The sequence below is a fragment of the Gavialis gangeticus genome, unplaced genomic scaffold (assembly GCF_001723915.1).
Source record: "Gavialis gangeticus isolate Ggan-Ray unplaced genomic scaffold, GavGan_comp1, whole genome shotgun sequence".
Classification (NCBI taxonomy): Eukaryota; Metazoa; Chordata; order Crocodylia; family Gavialidae; genus Gavialis; species Gavialis gangeticus.
The window spans coordinates 143843419-143866877 of NW_017729025.1; the positions used below are offsets into that span (position 1 = coordinate 143843419).

General features: G+C 43.5%; 1 long non-coding RNA gene across 2 annotated transcripts in view; it reads right to left on the bottom strand.

The window, feature by feature from the left end:
• Positions 1 to 12831: 12831 nt before the first annotated feature.
• The window catches only part of LOC109299149, a 13081-nt gene continuing 2453 nt past the window's right edge, over positions 12832 to 23459 (bottom strand). Inside the window, exons 2-3 of one of the 2 annotated variants that reach the window (XR_002097782.1) lie at positions 23254 to 23406; positions 12832 to 14435 (exon numbers count right to left, since the gene is read on the bottom strand). This is a non-coding gene — a long non-coding RNA (uncharacterized LOC109299149). Of the gene's footprint in view, positions 14436 to 19789; positions 20190 to 23253; positions 23407 to 23459 lie in introns of those variants that run through there. The other variant, XR_002097781.1, reaches the window with a different exon arrangement.

Consider the following 23459-nt stretch of genomic DNA (forward strand, 5'->3'; position numbering starts at 1 on the left):
GGGGGGGGGCAGGACGGGATGGGACAGAGCAGGGCAGGGACAGCCCTAGACTGAACTGCTCCCATCAGGAGCAAATTTGCTCCCAATGGGCACATGTTCAGATGAGTGAAGGGGCACAGTTTAATGTGCCTGATTTTTCTGCACAGAAAATTAAGGCACATTAATTGCACATATGGACACACAGACTAACTAGAGCTACAGTACAACTATTAGCATTAGATTGAGAGAACAAGTCATTAATACTAAAGAGTTTTTCATTAGACACAGGCTTTGATCAAAAGCTAGGACCTCTAAACTTTACTAATTGGACCTATTTCTGCTTTTGATTCCTCAGTGGCTATTCTTGAGCAAGTTACTTCCTGAATGTGTTACTAAAGCAGCTCCAGGAACAGAATGAACAGCCCCAGATAAGGGGTAATTTCACACAAATAGCCTGGACAAATATTTCACATTGCTCTCCCTTTAAGTTTTTCCAGCTCATTAGCGTAATGACAGCTCTTTTAGAGAGCACTTCAGCAAACAGCACTGAAAAGGCATTCACTTTGCACCTGAGCAAGCAGAGCGGAGGACACACCCCTGTGTATTCTCATTTGTGAGCATTTATCCATGCTGTAGGCATAGCACAGCGTTTGTTTGTTTGCACTACCACTAGATTTTTTTTTAAAACAGACATTTCAGTATCTAAAGCCCACTGATTTCAACACAAGTTCTTTAAAAAAAAAAATCTGACCATAAGCGACTCAATTCTACAATCGTCCCCAGAAGGTGCAAGACCCAGCCTCAGTTTGCCACCCTGGTGTCTAGCTACTCTGTTTGCACAATTTTGCACTCATTTAGGGGCTCTATGTGCATAGAAAAAAAAAAGCATCCAGTGCAACTGTGTGAAAAAGAATATCAAGATTTCAGATAAACAATTCCTGAAAGCTCTGTGAATGTGGCATTAAAAATATTAACTGCACTTAAAGAAATACTTACATGGAACTTAAATAGATGTTCTTCATGTATTCATTCTATTTGCTAACCCCTGTGGTATCATCTATTCCTTTTTTAAACCACAAGATTATGACTTTTCTTAGGGGAGTCCCAGAAGTGAAGACTCCAAAGGGAATGGTCACTCATCAGCAGGCATGATGTGGCCTGTAATTTTACAAGCCATACCACAAGGGCTCATGCTCTACAATAACATTTTAAATGAACAATTCTGACTTAAAGGGAGTGCCCTTTATGAGGAGATATTGCAGCCATTGCATCTCTTCTCCATTCAAAATATGGAATTCTACCAATATTCAAAGGGTATAAATTTATCAGTGACACGAGCAACTGAAATATCACTTGACATCAAAGGAGCCATAATTTTTTACTCTTGAAGCCATCTCTGGGAATTTTATAATACATACATACTTGCAAGTAATAAAAGAGCACCTCCACTTTCCTTGCTCAGGATCTAGCTCTCTCAAAACATTCTCAGAAACAGAATGCAATCGAGACCATCAAAACCTCAGCATTGCCTGCAAGAAGGGATCTAGGCCTGTAGCTGATGTTTGTTTTCAGTAAAACATGCCATATACACAAGATGTGAGATTTTTAAAAAATGAGTAGTAGTAACACCAAGTGCCTCGTTTTGAGACTTCAAGAAATGTTGTTTTTTGTAAAACAGCCAAGCACCAACTCTTTGAAAGTGAACTCCTATTAAAAGGTGTCTCAGTCTGGTAACCTGGGGAGGTGGGGGAAGGGTGCACAGGGAAACCACTATTTTTCAAATCCCTGTGATAATAAGGCCTGGTCCCATCATCAGCAATCCCTCAATTCAAGGATGATCAGTACCATAGTTTACTGATGGCTCTTGAAGTGACTTGAGAGCCCAATCCTTGAGCCATAGGATATGTTTATGGAAGTTGCAGGTCTTTCTGCAGAGGCCTTAGGCTGGGATTTCCACTCCCTTCCCCTGCTCTCTCTCTTCAGCTTCAAGGGAAAGACTTTACCTGCTTGATTGAGGTTGTAGTGCCATTAGAGTTGATTAGCATCACATTCTCAAGCACAACTAGGAAGGCTGCAGATGCTGGCAAGTCACCTTAACTTTTTAAAAGAAAGTACTTAATTTTCAGGAAGTACCAAATATCTGTTCCCTGAAAATCCCACCCTTCTGAGGCACTCCCATGTCCCTACACAGGACTCAGCAACCTGCCATGCCATCACATGCCATGATGTTAAACAGGCTCACTGTAACAGAGAAGCATGATAGAGCAAGCGAATGATAACTTTTAGACCTGAGTTTGCTTGTCTTAAAGACAACAAACTTCAGTCCTGCAGATCTCACTCAGGCAAGAACACTTTAATTGGACCAAATTTAGCCCCTATATAAATTGGCTTCAGTATTAAATTTGCCCTGAAGTGAAAACCCATTAGTGGCCTCAATAGAAATTTTGCATGAGCAAATTCTGAATCATCATACTTTTAATAGTGTTATAAAGCATTTATTTTCAAACTGAATTAGGAATGAAACCTAAGAGGTCTCTGTACAACACTGGGTACAACCAAGGGAGACTGTTGAAATGGCCCATTAGCAGCAATTTACTTGTTTCCAAGAAGGCTGGAGCAAAGCCACAGAAACAAGGCACAGCTTATTTCAGAGGACCATCAATGGAATTGCAATCCACACTAACTTATAGGAGTTTTATGGCCTCATTGCAGAATAAAAAACACTAAATGTTATTAATCTTCAAAATTTCCCTGGAATTCCACTTTTTTCCTGGAACCAAATGTGAAGGTCCCTTCCTTAAACCAGCTTTAAAATCAGTGAAAAATCTCAACAGTTCAGGTCTTTTAATCTCAATTAAAAAAGAAAATAGATAAAGTGCTCCTTGAATAGAGACAGTGGTGTTCTCCTGTAAGTGAACCTTCAGTGCACCCTGCAATGCAGTGCACAGGAAGTCTAGCTACACGAGCAAAGTTTCTTCCCTTCTTGATGGAGAAGAGAAGTCTGGAAATGTGAACTATGCATTCTTGTAAAAGCTCAGGAAACGTTAACACAAATAAAGTGAACCCAGCATTTATTTATTTTAAATTTCAAGGTTCTTAAAACCAGAACCATGATCTAAGCCAGGGGTTGGCAACATACAGCCCATGGGTTTGATCCAGCTAAAGAAGCCAGAAGGCTCTGCTGGTAGCTATGCTCTACTGGGGCTGAGTAGTGAGGAGCTGACCCAGGGCTGCTGGACTCCCCCTGCACTTGCTGCTGGTGCTTCTCCCCACCCCCATCCTGCCCAGGCTGCAGTGTGGGTGCACCTTTCAGCCAGTGGGGAACTATGCTGGGGCGGGCACAGGGAAAGCCCTCCACTGCTGATATGCCACTGAAGCCACCTGGCCCACACTGGACCAGAGGTGGGTTGTTCCAGCCCCTGGCTTGTAAAGGTTGCCAGCCACTGACCTAGAGGAGCCCAACTCCTGATTTTTGTTTAGAGCTTTTGATGGGCAATAAGGCTTTTTTAAACCACAACATTGAGGAGACATAAATGATGCCTCCTGTTCTCCTCCACGTGCGAGTTATTAGTTCTCCTCTTTACAACAAACCAAGGGACAACCCACCATTAGGCCACTGAGCAGCTACTAGAGGGGCAGCATGGAGGCACAAAGGACAGCAAAAATGCTGACAAATATTTGTGTCCGGGGACAAGTGGTTGCCTTGTCAAATCATCTAAATACTGTCATGCAGGAGGAAGGTTAACGTGAAAATGATAGCCTTCCCAGTGGAGAAGCTAATGGCACTGCAATGCAGGTGCTCACCTCACAGCAGCCTCGTGCTCTCAAAATGCAACTGTGTTCCACTCCCACATATACACGAACTTAGAGCTTCTACACCGAGGCTCAGTTTAGTCACACCCAAGTCCTTCCTAAACCTGCGTCCATCCAGGGCACTCATCACCATCTCTCTGCTTGTTCAGACACATGCTATTCTTGCCTAATTTTTCACAGGCAGGCAACAGCACTTCCATATTGCTTCAGTTAGTTTCCAGTCCTGCAGATATGGCCCTTCTATGCCAAATGACTACTGCAGAGACGTATCAGATAGAGGAACCATAAAAAAAGGAAAGGAAACCTCCAATCAATGACATGACATGCCAAATGGTACAAACTTAGTGCCTTATAGCCCTGTGCCAGTAACTTGTTACGAACAGACAACTGGGCCCTGAAGTGCTATAATTAAGTTGTTAGTGCTGAATTTTGGCTTCATATCAGAAGACTTGCAAATGAACAATGCTATTATGTAGGTATGTATAAGCCTTTGCTTCTGCATTACCATGGTGCTTGAGCTGTATGCATTAACTCTCTAACAATACCTCTGGGGCTTGCACCCTTTGCATTTTCTGCAGAACTGTCCTCCATGTGGTACCTGCTTTCTTTTCATTCATTTCCAGCCCTTCCTCATTCTCAGCCAGAGGAACTTGTGGTTTTCCAAGTAGTGCTACTATGTGCTGGCAAGTGTGGAAAACCATGCTTTTAAATCCCTGAGCTCTGCTATTTAAAAGTTACTCCTCATTTGGGGAAGAATGAGTCTTATTTGTCTACGTGATTCACTTAGCTTCAGGCTGCAGACATGCTCATGCACCACAGTTAGTAAATACACATACTGAAAATTGCTCCTAAATAATGCATGTGTCGCATTGCAACCATGAGTGACTAGATCTGGGCAAAACAACCATGACAGCGCAACAATCAGGCAAAGCTCAAGTGTTTTGGAGCATCACTACAAAGCTGAAGCAAGAGCCCCAGCTGAAATTTAAGGGATCCAGAGCTCAGGAAAGAGTTTCAGGTGAAAATTCTAAAGACTTCAGGGAGTGGCCTTGCAAGACAACAAAGGTTTTGCTTTTTGAGTTCTCTGCTAGTTTCACTGTGCATGTCATGTTTGAACTCCGTGGTGCAAGCCCTGCTGAACTGGGAACTATAGAAAAGCCCAAGAAACAAAATACAAGAGAGCAAATCCCCTGTAAACCCAAACTGCTGAGTCTTAGAGTGCTCTCTGGTGACATATTGTTCCAAATAAGACCTTGGTGTAAAGCGACCTTCATATTTCAAATCAAACTTTATTTCGAAAGTCACTGACTGGGGGCAGGGGGCATGTGCCCCCTCTCCCAGCTAAGGTGGCAGTCACCCATGAATCAAAGGAAGGTTTGAACTACAAGGCCACTGACACGTACATTCAATGGCACAATGAAATCCAGTCCCCACAAGTGTGCTTCCTGCCCTGCTATGTGTGCATAGTAGGACATGATTTTGGGATTGGGGATAATGATCCCAGGCTCCGCCTGCACTGGCAAGTTGGAAGCTGCATGCTCAAAAAACATAACCCCCCCAAAAAACAAAACACACCCCCCTGGCTGATTATTAGCAGCAAAAGGTCAACTGTGGACAACCCCAGTGCAGTCCCTGCCAGCCAATGATCAGCTGATTGCTGACAGAATCAAGACTACACCAGGGCTCAAACCAGCCCAATCAGCTGATTGTCAGCCAGTAGGGACTGCACCAAGCCCAATTCAAGTCCTGCTACAGTCCCAGAACCAGCTGATGATCTTCCAATTGTTGGACAGTGGCCATCTACAAATTCATCAAAGGGGGGCAGCAAGGAATAGGAGATGCTCTGTTTACCAGGGCACCCCTTGGAGCAACTAGGAACAACGGCCACAAACGGATGAAGAGCAGATTTAGACTAGACATCAGGAAGAACTTCTTTACGGTAAGGGTTGCCAGAACCTGGACTGGGCTAAGTGAGGTAGTGCTTTCCCCTACCTTGGGGGTCTTTAAGAGGAGGCGAGACATGCATCTGGCTAGGGTCATCTAACCCCAGTGCTCTTTCTTGCCCAGGGTAGGGGGTCAGACTCAATCTGCTGAGGTCCCTTCTGACCCAGACAACATCTATGAAACATCTATGACCCACCAGGACCAGTTGGTGCAATCTGCCTTGCTATGCATTTCATTTAAGGCTCAATGAATCCCAGCCACAAAATTATTGCACATTTTGTGTAATAATTTTGTGGCCTGTTTCCTGTTTTATTGTGCCATATTGCCTGAACCTGTGGCTGGATTATGCTTTAAAATTAAATTAGATTAACTTGTTAATCATGTCTTAAGTGTAATGTCTGCCAGGGGCCTAAGATTCAGATCCAGACACTTGAACAACTAAAAGCTCATAGCCCTTGGATTCAAGCTTGGTCCAGCACATTATAGCCAGTAAGGAGCCATTCACAATGGGTTTATCTAGTTGAGATCTGGAATGCTCCAAATCTCCAGATTCTTAGATCACAGTTCAAATGCAAGGCCACCTCAAAGTAAAGAAAACAGCCCCCCAGTTCAGAGATTTACCAGGAAATCAGGTTGCTAAGAAAACTTCCTAACCCCTTGCACACACTGAAGCATGAGGAAGGTAGGTTGGTGATGTTGTCTGTGAGCTTGCTGTTCCCAAGGCCCTGCTTTATACACAGATGGACCCATCTCTGCCACATATCCATTCTCACAGCTCTGTGCTCAGAGGGCACTGAGGCTCAAATACAAGACTTGATACACAAAGGGCCAGACCATGCAGTCTGTTGTGTAGTTAATACCATATTTACTCAGTTCTAAGATGAGGTTCGTTTCCTCCCCCCCACATTTAACATGGTGTGAGCCCCTTGTCTTAAAATCAGGTATGAGGGCAGGGGGGGCAGACAGCTGCTGGGGTTCAGGTTCCAGGTCCTACCTGGGGTTGAGGCCATAAGCATAGCTGTTGCCTGCATCCCCTCCCTGCCACCTCTGCACCCCACCTTCTCCCCATCTCCCCCACCTGCCCCTCTCCCTTCACCCCTTACCTTCAAGGCTCCATGCCAACATGCTCTGTGCTTGCTGCAGCCAGAGGCACTGAGCACAGTCCCTGCTGCAGAGCCAGGCTGTGATGCACAGCCCTGAGCTGGGGACGTGCTCTGTGTCCCAGGGTAGAATAAGAATGGAGCCCAGCAGCATGAAGCAAGGAGTGGGAGGTGGGGAGGAGGGCAAGAGCAGAAGCTTGGAGGGGGGAGAGAAAGGGGGAGAGCAGAGGTGGCAGGAAACAGGAAGGGGGCAGACTGCTTAACTTTTCTGTACCACCTGTCTCCTTACTACCCACCCCCTGCAGCAGTGGGAAGGATGAATTAAAGACAACTCTCCAATAATTAGATTCTATACGTGGAAAATTATGAACAAATGTATTAAACATTTCATGTGTAAAATCTAAGTATCAGAGGGTCATCTTTAATTCAAGGTCATCTTAGATTTGGGTCTATACAGTAGTAACTATGAATCATAGAAAGTGAGGGTTGGAAGGGACCTCAGGAGGTCATCTAGTCCAACCCCCTGCTCAAAGCAGGACCAGCCCCAACTAGATCATCCCAGCCAGCGCTTTGTTAAGATAGGCCTTAAAAACTTGTTCCAGTGCTTCATCACTCTCCTAGTGTGAAAATTTCTCTTAATATGCAACCTAAATTTCCCTTGCTGCAACTTGAGACTGTTGCTCCTTGTTCAGTCTAGCTCATAGGTGACACATAGGGGGGCACATGCCCACCCCAAAATTGGCCACTGCCGGCTTCTGTGGGCGATCACTGCTCACCACCTGCCCCCATCTTGCCACCGACATGGCTGCAGCGGCATCTGTGGGCAGTCACTGCTCGCCACCTCCCCCCGTTGGAGGCTGTGGGCGGTCCCCACTCACTGTCATGATGCCCCAGTCTCCGGAGGCACCAGTCATTTATAGTCTAGCTCCATCCTCTTTGGAGCCATCCTTCAGGTAGTTAAAGGCTGCTATCAAATCCCCATGCAGTCTTCTCTTCTGAAGACTTCTCTTGATTTGTCTAGGTTTGGGCTCAGGAGTCAAGAGGGGTGTAAGCACTTGCAAGAGCACAAAAACAACATTCCTGCATGAGATGCATGCAAAAATACATTGCTTAGAAATTATCATTTTTTTTGGTTACTTGTTTTAGTCCTGAGGCAGTCACCATGCACCAGGGATCCAGGTGCATGGGCTAGGGACACACATTCAAAAAGCTGGAGCCTAAACTGATTCAGCCTTTGCAGGTTAGTCTAACCTGCCTAGGCTGAACCGGTTTGTAAAAGGACAAACATGCTCTCTGGACTGAGGTAATGAGGGCACATGCCTGCAGTTGCTCAGGCCAGGTGCAGGGGGCACTAGAGCCGGCCCTTGCATGCAGAGAAGCTGTGCTGGTAGGCATGGTCCACCCAGGCTGAAATGGCCAGAGAGGGGTTTAATTCCCCCTCCCTGTGCCACCAGCAGGGACCCGAGCTGGGTCTCCCTGCTGCAGCAGCGAGGGGGGAGTGCAGGGAGGCACCACGGGCCCTGAGGCAGAGGTGGGGCAGGGAGCAGAGTTAGTTTCCCCTCCACTCCACTGAGGCAGAGGTGGCTCCTTGCCTGGAATAGGCCCCTGGCTGTCCCCTCCGCCAAAGGCCGGAGGAATAACCCTGGCTGTGCCCTCTCCCCACCACTGCAGTGGGAGAGGCAGAGCCCTTACTGGGGGCAGCAGCCCATCACACTGTGGAGGAGAGCAAGCCCCTTTCAGGCAAGGGGCTGCACTGCAGACATGGGCTGCATGTGGCAGCACTGGGGTCTGGGGCCAGAGCCCTACAAGCCCCCACAATGCCGCCACGCTCCACAGCCGCTCTGCCGGGCCCACAGCACAGCTCCTGCCAAGAAGGTGTGACGGGCTCCTGCTCGTCAGGCACTCACTGCTCGTCACTCCAGCCATTGGGTGGGGGCAGGGTCAGCCCCCATCCCTGTTGAACCAGCATTGGTTTATATGCTTTGAGCTAATTTGCATTTGTTCTGATAATTGTTAGTTTTAATTAGGCCTTATTATCATGTAATACAAGGCTAAGATTCCATTCTAAACTTTTGGGTTGTTTGGCATAGTAGTCATTTTATGTTATATTATGATGTAATGATTTTAAGCTGTTATTAAGCATCAACCTTTATATTTTGTTATTATACCTTATATCTCATATCTTTTTGTATTTGTTTTTTATTGGGATGTATGGATGAATGAATGTAGAGTGATTGGTAAAAGTAGTCAGCTGTGAGTACATGTCAGTAAACAATTTATCAAAGGGTGGATCATGCTGAAGCAGGCGGAAGAATCAATCTGTACCATGTAAAGAAGAAAAGTAGGAGAGACACGATTAAAAAATAAGGCCTGCATAACCCCCCAGGGCTAAGAGGCTCCCCTTTGTGATGGACATTGCCTACAGGGATGATAATGAAGGAATGCAGTAAATAGTGATTAAGGAACAACATTTCAGACAGTGATGCATAGGCCTCATGCTAGGATGGAAAAAATGGTGAAGTTTTGAACAAAGACTAAATTCCTATAAAGGAGGAGACCTGATAGCAAGGTGGGACACGCCCTGCAGCTTCACTGGAACACAGACAGGTCTGTATGCCATGTTCCTAACCTCTTGTGCTTACTAGGTTGGCCATCTGAGTGTAGCATTGACCAACTGACTTTGGTAACTATAACATCTGCAGAGTGATTGCGAGTATATATGAGAGCTCTTTTGAATATTATAATCAATAAACACAGCATCTTGCCTTATCCCCCTCATAAGGCCTTGCTCATCATTTGAGCTAACTGGTAATTTGTGCAACACCCCTCGTTTTGTGCCGAGGCAAGACACTGAGGGGGCTTATTCAGCTTCCCATTATTCCCCCACAAACTTCAGCTGCGGCCCAGCTGGGCATACCCCACAGCCAACTTACTTCAGTGCTATTTAGTTGTGCGGTGCATTTTGCTATGAAAGCCATGTGCTTCCAGAGGTTAGGGGGGCATGGTGAGCTCCTGCAAGCAGCCATGGTGGTATTGGTGGCAGGGGGGTGGCGAGCACTTGCCAGCAGTCAGTGACCACCTGAAGATGCCACCGGCAGTGCTTTTTGCAGGGAGTGCACCATTAAGCTCAGGGTGCATGTGCACCCCCTATGCATAACCAATGCATTTCACCATGTGGAGATAGCAAAAACAGGCACCAATTTAAGAAGCTTAAATTGACACCAATGAGTGGTTTTAATGCTTGTCACTTTAATGACTGGAGTACAAGCAATGGGCATTTTTCATGTTTTGGAAATCTTTTTTAAACTGGCCCTTGCTTTTCACACAGTTCGTTCCCCCCTTGGCCATCTTCGAATATTTGGCTTCTCTCAACATAGCATACCACTGCATCTGTGAAATGGAGCACATATAATCTGATTAACCATGAGGAATCACAGAGTGCTGCACTTGCACAAACACAGGGCTCTTCAGTCTCACATCAACTCTGGTATATTCAATTAATGTGTAAAAAGCTAAATGCTCTAAAGCAGCCCTGAATAGCAAGCTCTCTAGTAGTGCTTGTACACTCTTGCACCTTTGGTATAGATGAGAGAAAAAGCATTCAATCTAACAAGCTGAAATTTATTCTTAACACTTGGTCAGTCAGAAACACTGATAATCCATCTGCAGATTAACATGAATCTATTACTCCATTATAAATAGTGAACACTTATCTTTTACTATTGTCCATCCTTCTAGCAACCCACAAATTCAGTTCCAAGCAATACTCCTTGCTTGGCGTATTTTCCTAAAGGTAGCAAATTGATCTCTTTATTCAGTACAGAAACTATTCCTATCTGTAGGAATACAGATGGCCCTGGGTACCCCTTTATTTGGTAGCCTCCTGCATTTGCTGCTGCAGCCCTGTTATCAGCTATAAATTGTATACAAGTTTCAAGTGAGTAGCACAGAGCTATCCATCTGCAAGAGGCCCTTTTCCTGACCTTCCAAGGGGCTATTTTTGGCTTCTCCTATATGCCCAAGATCTCTTAGAGAGGTCACACGCTGAATTAACTGACCTTGGGCAACCTTTGCTCAAGGCACCAGAAATGCACCAAAATATTTTTGTTTATATTACTTTAATCCCCCCTTCACTGTGCACCCTGTTAACCCCCAAGTACTCCAGACACTGAAGCAGCCCGAGCAAATATTTTAGAAAGGTAGAATTTACACAGGAAGCAGGACTGAGATTGTTAAAAGGCTGAATATTCTGAACAAAATTTAAACAGATAGCAAATAGCTGATTGCCTCAGGCTACCCAATGGCTGCAGCACAGATGAAACAAACAGTAGTAAGGACAGAGAGTCCCATCCATTAGGTGCCAAGCTCTTTTGGGATGGGATTACACACCCTCTACTTTCCTTGCTGTATATAGGATCAAGCTGAGACACTAACAACATTTAACCTTAACAGGAAAATAAGAGTTTATGCTTTTGGTTTATTCTCCTCATTGCAATCTCTCAATTTGTGTACCAGTTGTTGGAAACAATACAAGACTTGGGAGTGCCATGGCAGTCAAATGCATATGGACCCAGTCCCAGAATAAAATAATTAGCAATAACAAATATACCCTTTGCACTACTCCCCATCTATGTAAATAAAACTTTCTGGTGGTCACAAATGGGCTTTGTTTGACCAATGGCAAGACAGAGTCTGGAATCAATATCCTGCGGCTATGCTCTGCCCCAATTTGTAAATGTTCAAGGCCAGGGACTAAGAGGGAGAAATCAGATCAGTGGATCCCAGCTGTCGCTGTTGTTGGTTGGGAGGAAAGTGGTTTGTCAGACAACCATGAGCTAAAGCATACAACGGCTTTAGATTAATATCTCCACCTAGAAAAAATGCTCTGAGTTACTGAGAATCCACAGCATTAAGCAAGTTGTTTGTGGCACTGTTTCTGACCTAAGAGTATCACATAATAAAGCTCTCTCAAAGAGATGCAATAAATCATATGCACCAGACCACACAACAGACCCCCAAAACAAGGGAAATGAAGAAAAGATGAAGCTCAAAAACACAAATGAGTGAAACGCATCCCTTGCGTGCACACAAGACGCAGCCTCCAGAAGACCAGACCATGTGTGAAGTCAGCACCTTCAGTCAGTCAGGATGTTGCCAAATCCTCTTAAACCATACCAATATCTTTTTTAAAAAGGTATCTGTATTCTTGACAATTGCCATGCAATGTCTGACACTGCAAGCACCAACCAGCTGCTTAGTACTCATGCAAACTGTGCAGCTGTAAAGCTATGAGCAGACGAAAAACAATTCAAAACAAAGTTACACAGATCCTGCTGCAGCATGAGACAGTTCTCTGCATTTCTACTCAGGGTAAAGGGATGTGATAGCACTCCCTGCCTATTAGGAGCAGGAGAAACTACAGGCATATGAAAGCCTGTGAATAGGGAGACTTTTCTTTATAGAAGTCTGGAGTCAGATACTGTGTTTTTGGTGCAGTTATTCTCTTATGCAAGATTCACCAAATCTTACAAAAGAATATGGTTACTCCAGGCAAGCACTTGTGGCTTTATCTAGAATTAAACTGGACAAATATTAACAAGGAATCAGGAGTAAGCAACTACCAAGCTGAACTACTTCAAGTGCCAGTGATTCTGGATATCCCTAAGCAAGCAGCAACCTCTCCCCAGGTCACTTCCTCTTGGAAAGTGAAGATAATCACAATATTTAAATCACTTAACAGGGTCAGGTGAAGGGCAGCTAATAGTTCTGCAGTGCCTTGAAAAAAAACAATAAAAAAGATGTAGGGTACTGTGTAAAGATAACCTTTAGCAAGTTGTTTTACTTTCCTGGGTCTTGACTTCTCCAGTTCTACTCTTTGTCCTGTCTGTTTAGGCATAAGGTCCTTTGGGCAGGGACTGTCTTATTACAGCACATGCATAACAAAATGAGACCCTTATAAGAACACACCTCACTTCAGGGAGATCCTTTAGGCACTACTTTAATACACATAATGTATTATAAGTGCTACGCACTGGTAGCATGTTACAGGTTACACAAGCTAGGAGTAGGAGTGATAAACACCTGGTACCTGCTTTCCATTTCTTGCAAATTCCAGTGGTGCAGAATTAAACAGTATTTTATGTCATATTAACAGAATTAATCAGGCCTCATCCAAAGCTCTCTCCTTTAACCAATCTGGGGACTTTGTCACCCTTGTAGATGCTAGCATCATATAGTTTATAGCCACAATAAACTGGGAGCCACATAGATAGTAGTGTACTTCATCTACAGGGACTTCAAAAGCCTCTTTGTTGAGGTAGACTTAAAGCAAATCCTTAGTCCTGACCAGCTGCCAACTTGGCAGAGCCAGTTGCAGAGCCAGATCTGAACTCTGTTGTTGATGTCTAGCTTTATTATAACAACAGATAGAACCAGGTTTCCAAATCAAACCCTTTTCCCTTCCCCTACAACACATACTGGGGAGTTCATCTCCAGGCCCAGCACTCACAAGCTCACTCTGATAACTCACACCCCGCAACATCCGATTCATTTATAGCCAACATACATTCATGTGCAGCTGTTTAAAACCTTATTTCCAGTAGGCAGCAGAAAGGCAGGACACAATGAAAGTCATTTCTCATGATCCCCTCATCTGGCTGAGTTCTGCCAAAGGAATGAGGCTCTTGAAGAAACACATCAACAACCTTCCCCCATTTCTACTCCTGAAGCTTTTTCCATTAAAAAGACTTACCATGTGACTGATGTTTTATTACCTTTCCTTAGAAATACCTCAAAACAGGAGCTGTGTTTCCAAAGTATCTAAAACAATGGGGTCCTTGTCCCCTAAACACTACCACAGTACAAATAAATCAAGGTACCTTTAGGTACAGTTTGATGAAGAAACAGCAAGTTTCCTTCTCCTGGGTGTACTGATGTTGAAAATCTGGGTCTGTAGAGCCATCAGCTGCTCTGACAAATACTGCTAGCAGGGCTGAGACAGCTCAGCTGTAGGTTATTTTAAAACCCCCCAGGTGTGGCAGCGAGTTCAGGGACTGAGGCAAGAAAATCTCCTGGCTCTTTTCAACCCCCTTCCTTGGATCTCAAATTTTACAAGCATGAATTAAGCCTCAAAGCCTCTGCTTCCCTGTGAGGTAGGGAAGTATTTATTATCTCCATTTTACAGGTGGAAGAAGCTGAGGCACAAATATGTCTCAAAAGGTCATCCCAGGTGAAATGCCCCAAACTAAAGAAAAGATGACAAATGTGAAACAGAAGTTAGGGTCTACAAAGAATGCTTCCGAGCTCACAAATCACACTGGGACTGACTGCCTATGATATTATAGCTACTTCACTCCACCTTGGCCACAGAAATGGGTTCAAGGACCGTCGTGCATAAAAAGATTGCTCCGATGATACAGAGCTGCTGAAATGTTCCTCCACTGACCCTGACCCAAACCTTTCAAATAAAGAAGGAGTGAGGCTAGAGCAACTCTGTTCAATATCTGGTCTCTGGTTCCCTGAACTTGTGCATAAGGCTGAACAACTTTGCGGTTGCTCCAACTGATGATATCCAGAGCTTGTGCTTATCCCCAGACAGCCCTGAAAAACCACAGAATGCAAGGCACCCACCACAGGGACAGACTGACTGAGAGTAAGTAACAGCATCTACATTTAAAGTGGGATTTGGTATAAATAACTCCAGAATGTTTCTGTCTTCAGATAAAGCTTTGAAGGTATATTTGAGGTGTTTTACGCTTTCAAATGAGTCCTCAATGCAAAACCTAGACTGAACACTTTTTGTTGTGCCCCTACCCTGCAGTTTGACAGTGCCAAAAGAGTGAACACTCCACCCAAAGCACCGGAGTGTGAACTTGGGGCCCTCTATAAATAGATAAACACAGCATAAGATATTTGTCAAGAGCAAGGGCATCAAACATGCTGCCTACAGCTTCAAGCTGACTCGTGGAGCTGCTCTATCTGGCCTGCTGGGCTACTGGTGGGCCACTGGGAACTGCAGGGAGTGACCTGCCACAATTCAGGGCCTTTGCCACTGTTCTCCTCTCCTCAACCCACCACTCCTAGGCCCACTGCTGCCTCCAGTAGTGCCCAGGTCCCTCACTACCTCTGGACCCCTCATCACCTCCAGAACCTTTTCACAGCAGCTGCTCCTGTACCCCAGACTGGATCCAGCCTGTGAGGAGCCCTCCAGGCTGGATCTAGCCTGGGACCCTAGGTGATTTTGACATCCCCTGGTCTAGGGGATGTTAGTCAATAGTTAGCTATTTTTCCTACCGCCTGCTTGTGCATCCAAGTTCTTCCTTTAAGGTGGGCAGCATAGAAAGCTCCATTGCTGAGTCTATGGCTATTTACATTGCCTGGATCTAACTCTGGACTCAGCCTTGTTCTATAGGCACACAGACTGACAGCTTTTCAGGAAGATACAATTTATAAGCACTGAGGTTTCCCAGTAAGTTCATACAGGTTAATTTAATACAATCTGTACTCCAGTTGCCTAGGAGGTGGACAGTTTTGCTATCCTCTGATGGGAACAAATACGCAACCTGGTATAGTCCGATTATGTGCACTAACTAAGCCTCTCTAAATATACTTCAATAAAGAGAATATTTTTATCAGATACAGATAACAGTTGTGAATCAGTTATATATTAAGTCAGGGTAGTCCATCTTGTTTTGATTTTTTTCACTGTGAATAGCCCTTCCAAACTGCAGTGAAGTTTCCAGTATTACGGCAAATGGGCATCCTCAATTATTATCTTCTCTCTTACACAATTATTTCTAGATATTTAGTTATTGCTTCTCCTGGCCCAAATGTAGGGAGCAAATATTATTGCCACAGAATATACTATGCCACAAACAGCCTACATCAGCTCTTAAACTCCACTCTGTAGGGGTCCTTACAGAGCTTCCTACTACAGTTATCTGGCAGGCAGAATTGACAGCTGCTGGATGAGATTAAGGATATTATAATAAGGGCAAGGGGCTGCTCTACTCCAAGTGGGCACAGGGAAGCACAGACAGTACATCTGACCTTTTGCAGCTGAACTTGCATGTACTGATGGATTGGTGACTAGCTCTGGCAAGGATCTGAAGTACTTCTCTAGTATCACTGCCGCTCTTTACTGTAATATATGGAAAGTCTCCACTTACTGAAGGCTCATCATACCAGTGGCCTCTCTAGTTAGTTACCAGCTAGTGCAAATATTCAGAACTTCTTCTCCTAGGTTCGGACTAAGAGGTCAAGGCAGGTTTTCTAGATTATTCTCCCACTGAAAGCCAATGAAAGTCAAGGGCTAAACTCTTAGGCTTCTTTGAAAATTCTAGCCAAAATGACACAATCAGTACTGTACAGTGTGTTATGTGCTCTTTAGATGTCTGCAATAGTGCCACTTTTGGGAGAACTATAGGCTAACAAAATTATTCTTATTCGACTTCAACAGACTTCCATGCATTTGACTGACTTACCATGGTAAATAGTTTTTGCAACTTCCTCTCTCTTTACTTGATCTTGTGTAATAAAACATATCATGTCTGAGTCAGATGGAGTTACAAAGATCTACTACGGTTGCTGCTTATTATTAGACAGTAATGTCTGAAGCCCTAACACTGTATTTTCGTTTTGCACTGTCATTAGGATAGGCTGTGGTTAGCTGATGCAATTTTCACTTCTGGCAGTTTCCATGTATTCTGAAATCTTTCAAAGTATAAAAATAAATGCCTAAAAAATGTACATGTCATTTAAATGGTGATTTTTATACACAATTGTCAATTTCTTAAAATCCCATATCTTCTCGGCAAGCTTTAAAAACCTAACCTGACGTGGTTTAATTGAGCCTGACAGCCTTTGTATGTGGGTACCAATTATTTTTGTTTCCTCTTTTACATATTTAAATTTTTAAAACTTTATAGTAAATTGATTTTCTTTTTCTCAGAAAGCTCTGCATGTTATCAAGTATGACAGTGACGGACTATTTGCTTACTATAAAATAAAACTGCACATCTAGCAATGGTTTCCTAAATCACAACTGTACTTATTTCAGATTTAACACACCAGCGGGCTGAACAAAGCCCTAAAGTTCTGTCAGTTTTCTAATAAGATGAAATTATTTCATTTTTCCATATGTTTAAAAATATCAACTATTCTAATTCTTCAGACTTCCTTATTTCTTGCTTTAAGCAGCAAAATGACAGTGGGCATATCTACATGTGCACTTATTGTGCAGTAGACTAATTTGCTGCACAGTAAAGCATCACCATCTATACTTGCACAGCAATTAGATCGGTGCAAACTAATTTACTATGCTGTCAGATAGTCCTGACAGACACAGGTACTATCCAATGGCAGAGTAAATTACTGCGCTTAAACACGTGTAGATGGTGGCATCCGTAGTAATTTACTCTGGCTCAAATTGCTCCAGAGTTTATTCACTCACATTAATTGCACGTGTAGGCACACCCAACATGGCATATATCCCAGCCCTTTTTATTTGATTTCACTCTCTCCATTTTAAGGTCCAGTCTTCCCTGGCTAATGTATCATTAAAACACTTTTCAGTGGTTCTAAGGGAAAATCTGACCTTCTTGATGATAATACCTAGCAATTTTATAATCTTTTGCATATTTTATGCACTTTACCATTAGAATAGAACAGAAGAGATGTCACACTGGGTCACACCACAAATCCATCTCTCCTAGCAGAGGCAACCCAAGCAGGGTGCAGGGCATGGGGCAAATCAGACTGTGCGGGGCCCTGCCCCCAGACGCAAGGAAACCAGTGGCAGATTCAGTGGTGGGGTGGGGCAGGCCGAGTAGATGGAGGTGCTGGATTTAGCATCTGGGGGGAGGGTGCCGAGTGGCTGGCTGTGAAGCCAGCAGCAGAACGGAGTTGCCACAGCCACTCTGCCCAGCTCCACGGGACCCCCCAAAGTGCAGGGCCCACAGCAGTTGCCCCGATTTGCCCCCTCCCCACAAAGGATGGCCCTGTCTCCCAGTGGCAAAGAATGGATCCTAAGGGGAAGACTACTGAAGCTGATTTGTTCTCTACCCTTCTTTTCTTACACCATTCAGCATTTAGAGACAGGGCGAACATCTACACATGTCCATGACTGTACAGTTTGTACTGCATGGTCATTTACTACTTGCTATGTGCTAAATCAAGTACTAAATGACTGTGCAGTACCCATTGTGCAGTCCTGGTGGCACATGGAGTGTTTTTGACCCTACCGCGGAGTAGCAATGAGTAGCTTATTGTTACTGAGCGGTATTGGCAGCCTCATGGTTAGTGCTTGCCAATGCTAACCATACCTCACCATAGTGACGAGATACATCACCATAACTCATTGCTATAGCAACATGGCATCTCATGTAGATGTCTCCACTAAGTCCTAATTTTGAGGCTGCATTCCCAAGTGTAACATTTAATTCCCACTGATGGACCTATAGTGCACGACTGACAAATTCCCTTGTGAACCTGATTAAATTATCAGCCTCCACAGCAACCTGTGGCAAGGAATTCCACAAGTTAATTACACACTGTCTGAAAAAGAGCTTTCTTTTGTTGGTTTTAAACCTGCCTCCTAATACTTTCATTGTATGTCCCTTAGTTCTAGTACTGTGAGAAATGTTAATATTCAATTCCAATTTTTATGAATCTTTGCAATACCACTGTGGGACCAGTAGTTGAGAATGGGCACATCTACATGAGTAGCCCAATACTACTGCGCAGTAGTGTCACACGGCAAAAACCGTGATGCAACGCTACTGTGCAGTACCATCACAAAAAAGGCAGTGCCCAGCACTACTGTGCAGTAAATCAGGTTACTGTGCATTTATTTAGTACTTGTTTATACATCTACTAAATAAATACGCAGTAACAACTGTACAACAGCATCTCGTGAAGAAGCGGCCAATGATTCCAATTTTACGAAGGACCCAACTGAGGCAGAAAGATGAAAAGACTTGACCTGGAGCACCAGGATATCCTGATATTCCAGTCTTTCCTTCAGAACAGTACAGCTGCCTTCCATGGACAAACACTTAATAGGTTTGATTCAGTGTACTGGCTGAACAAGATCTTTGGACCAGAAAAATGCCTGATCATGCAGTGGATTCATAACCCTGTGCATGTTAGAGCTTGGTTTCTTCCCTCCTCTTGGCAGTTGTCAGCATCAGCATTACATTCTTTCAAGAACAACTTACGTATCTGACAAGCAGCATCAAGACTGAATAATACTTCATAAACCCTATGGTACAATATCAAAATGGAAATAAAACATATTAACTCTACCACAGTGCTTTCCTGAGAATGAGTGACAGATATTCTGAAGACCCTTTCTTCTACATGGCTATGAACATTATTTTTATGATAGAAGTTAACCTAGTATCAGTTTAAAAAAAATCAGCTTTTAAGGAGAATGTGGTAATTCTAACTTCTGTTACCTTCAAGGTACTAATTCACTGTCTACTGAAGTCAGTGGACAGATTTGTATTGATACCAGTGGGTGCTGGATGAAATCGCAGGAGACTAGCAATGTAAACATGTTTGTTTTTTTTTTGTGTAAATTCAACTGGTTAATTTTTATTTCAACATTTTTTTTTAAAACCTGTGAAAATGGAGCAAGAAGTCCAAGCACACTGGGGAGAGGATAAGCTGCCTGACAGAGGCTCTGATAGACTGCAAAGACTTTAATAACAATCTATGCACCGTCCCTTAATATTAAAATGGGAGGCAAGCATCTAACACAGTGGTTCTCCACGTTTTCAAACTCATGGCACCTCTCATCAGACTCTAGGTACCCCTCCATAACTTTTAAGAATTGAGTGGCACCCCATTACAAAAAAGAATGTATTTATCGTAGGGCTTATCTCCTTGCAGAAGGGGCTGGCAGTGGGGATGGGAGAGCAGCCAAGCAGGGAGAACTTGAGCCTTCCCTTCCTTATCTGCTTGTCCCCTCACAGCTAAAGCTTGAGCCTGCCTTTATCTGTTTCTCTCCTCACATTTTCCAAGTCATGTTTCAAAGGATCTGGGACACCTCTGACTGAGAATCACTGATCTAGCATAGGGCACATGAAGTATGGCAGCAGGGACTGAGAATATTGGTTGACACTCCAAGTCAGCCATTTAAAAGAAATTAAAATAGATTTCTTCTCCTACCCTGGGATGGAAAAATGAAGGAAGGCAAGACTGTCCATATGCTGGAACAGTGTCCCTGTAGCTCATCTGCACTTTTTATGGTGGTCTGGGCCTCTTGTTTGACACTCCCTGAGGCTGATAATTGGTTGTCAATCATGCCTGAAGACTCCTCTCCTCTCCTCTGGATTGTGTGGGTTGCTGCTGCTGCCATTACAAATAAAAAGGGCAGGCATCTGTAGCCCTCTTTTCCCTCTTGCAACTCAAGTGAATCAAATGCAAGCATAATAACAACAACAACGATGACGACAACAACATACAAAAATGGTTTTCTGTTGGAGTCTCTGGTTTGCTTCCTGATACCTAGGGGCTGTCTACACTAGTAAGTTTTTACAACATACTAGCTAACACAGTTTAAGTAACTTCAAAGCAAGTTAGACAAGCTGAATTTGGTGTGCCAAGTGACTGAAGTGAATCCTAGGGAGAGTTAAAAGTGATCGGTCTTTGCACCGAGTAATTCAAAGTAGATGCATCTGGATGTAACTGGCCCTGAGTACCTTGCTACACTGAAAATTCTCTGCTTTTATGTTGCCTGTGCTATAGGATGCATAGTATCACAAATATACATCTTTTCTCTCTTGGGAGCCTCAGCCTCACCTTGACCAGTTCACATACCCCATCGGCACTAGCATTATTTTAAAATACATTTTAAGAATACCCCTTTTATCCTAGTCTAGACATGCTTCTTATCTGATATCCTGCCTCTCTAGAAAGTACAACAGGGCACAGGGGAAAAATATTCCTTCCTGACCCCCCACTTCTGCCAAGTGAAGCATATTAAACCCTCTGGCATGAAGCTCAACAACTTCTTATCATTTTGTAGGTCTGAAGTATCTAGAGTCCAATCCAGTACAATACAGGTTTCCCTCGCTTTATGCGGGTTCTGTATGTGCGAATTCGCTTATGTGATGACCCTTTTATACCAAAAATTTGTTATATGCGAGGTAAATTCACTCTGATGCAATTGGTGGAAGCCCACAGCTAGCTGTTTTGTGCAGTGCACTGTGGGAGTGACATGAACCAAAGTGTAGTCTCCTGTGTGATCTGTGCTCCTCATTCATTGTCTGAGAGACATGTTTCTGTAGTTACCATCCCCATTATGGTAAATTTCACCACCACCCTGTGCTTGTGTACACCATCTACTGTTGGTGAGTACCAAAATTGTCTTGTAAAAGTGGTAGAAATGGGTCTGGGGGTCAGTACAGTCAATATCTTGAAACATATCCCTATTTGTTACATTGTAAAATGGGTTCCCTTTATGTGAATTAGAGTTTTGTGCTGTTTTCCAAGAACACATGTACAGCATAAAGCGAGGGAAACCTGTATGTGAAAAAGTTTAAAGTCAACAATGGGCTAGTTGGAGGCATATAAAACAGCTGAAAAGTGGATTTCTGGGATGTGCAACTGAACTCCCTGACCCATCCTTCAAAGTCATTTGCAAGGGATGCTCTGTGACCTGGAATAATGTAACGTGACAGCACTTCAGTAAGTTTCCTATATTTAAATTGCAGTGAGTTTATTCTTTGCTCAGCATCCATAAGCTCTTCCCTTTTTCCACAACTGCCACAACTACTGCAGTTCCTCTCCTTCCCCAGAACATGTCACAAGCACTATACAATCCTGAAGCAACAACAAATGGCAAAACATCTCCAGTGATGCAAATGTTGGGATCTTATCTACTCAGAAAAATCTATTTATCTCTACAGAGCAAACAAAGAATACTGACTCCACTGTCCAAATTTTACCAATAAGCAGGAAAACCTTTCTTTCTATTCTGTCATCCAAGCAGCCCCAAATATTTCTGATGTGTTTCTTACCTTTCATGTGTCTTTGAGACCGTATTATATGTAGCCATGTAACTTGGGCTGTGACTCACTTGATATCTTATAAGTGGGGCTAGGCTACCTCAACCCTGTTTGGGCAGCTTCATGTTTTGATACCAGTCTGACTTAACGTTTTTATTATTGAGCTTGGCACAATAAATTAGTGTGTTAATGAAACTTGCTAATGACACAGTAGTATACAGGAAAAATGGGATGACCTTGAGGACTTGAGTAATGGAAATAGGATACATTGAGCACTAAAATGGAAGATCATACATCTGGAACTAACAATAGGAATGTCTGCTATAAATCATGATTTTATTGATTGGATATGACTGAGGAACTCTGGGGGTACTAGCTGATCACAGGATGACTATGAGGTGCCAATGTGAAATGTCAATGTAGAAGGGAAATTAATGTATTCATTGCAGTACTTTCAGCAGAGGTAGGTAAGTATTACTGTGCTATAAAGCACTGATAAGGCCTCATTTGGAATAGTCCATAATTTTTGGTCACCCATGATGAAGAAAGATGAATTATAATTGGAATGGGTGCATAAAAAGATGATAACCAAGGGGAGAGGAAGGCTATCATAAAAGAGGAAATGAGAAGAGCTGTGCCTGTCAAAAGGAAGGCTGAAAAGGGATATGATTACTGTCTAGAAACACATGGTTAAAATTGTTTCTGGGAGGGAAACACAATATACATTTAGGCTGGAAACTAGAGGAAGGTGTCTAACCATCAGAGCAGTGATGTTCTAGAAGACTTTTAACAGTAGTGTGTGTGTGTGTATTGGGGAGATATGAGGTAGGGGGGAAGTGTGGAAAAATGTAAATACTTTTAAGATGGAGCTTGAAATTGATTGTTTGATGGTACTGCATGCATAGTAGGGCCCTGAACTTGAAAACTTGAGAGCTCCCATTCAGTCTCGTGTCCCTTTGTATAGATTAGACCCAACAGTATCCTTTTAGGCCATTTCTAGATTTAGAAGGGGTGCTTTCAAAATGTATTGACTAACACCTTTTTAATCAGCATGTTTTAACCACACTACACACAGTGTAAAGACAGTGTTTAGGGCCACCCCCTCCTCCCCCAAAAGCATACCGTACTAGTAGGCTGTGGACCAAAGGGTTAAACAACCTTTTTGTTTCCAGCGCAGATCATCCAAAGCTATTATGCTCTTGTAGGGCTTAACAGAAGGGCTTGAAAGGGTGGGGGACCCAGGATAAACCAGTCCCTTTTCTAGCATGTTAAATAAAGACAAATAACAGTTAACAAAGTCATTCTGACAAAATTCCCTCCCCATCCCACTTTTTTTTGCATCCAGGCCTTTGTGATACTGTAATCTTACTGGTTCTTCCATTTATCATTGAAAAGACTTATGCTACCTGGACAAGAGGTGGAATTCCCTTCACTGGAGATTTCTCCAGGATATCTCTCTGGGACCTTCCAAGTATCTTGTGTACTGCCTCAGCACAGGGAGATGGGCTGGATAGCCTTTTGAAGTCTCTTGTAGCCCTACATTTCTGGGATTATGAAGACTTCCATGAGTAGACAAGGCCTGAATATCATGTAAAAAAAAAAAAAAAAAAAA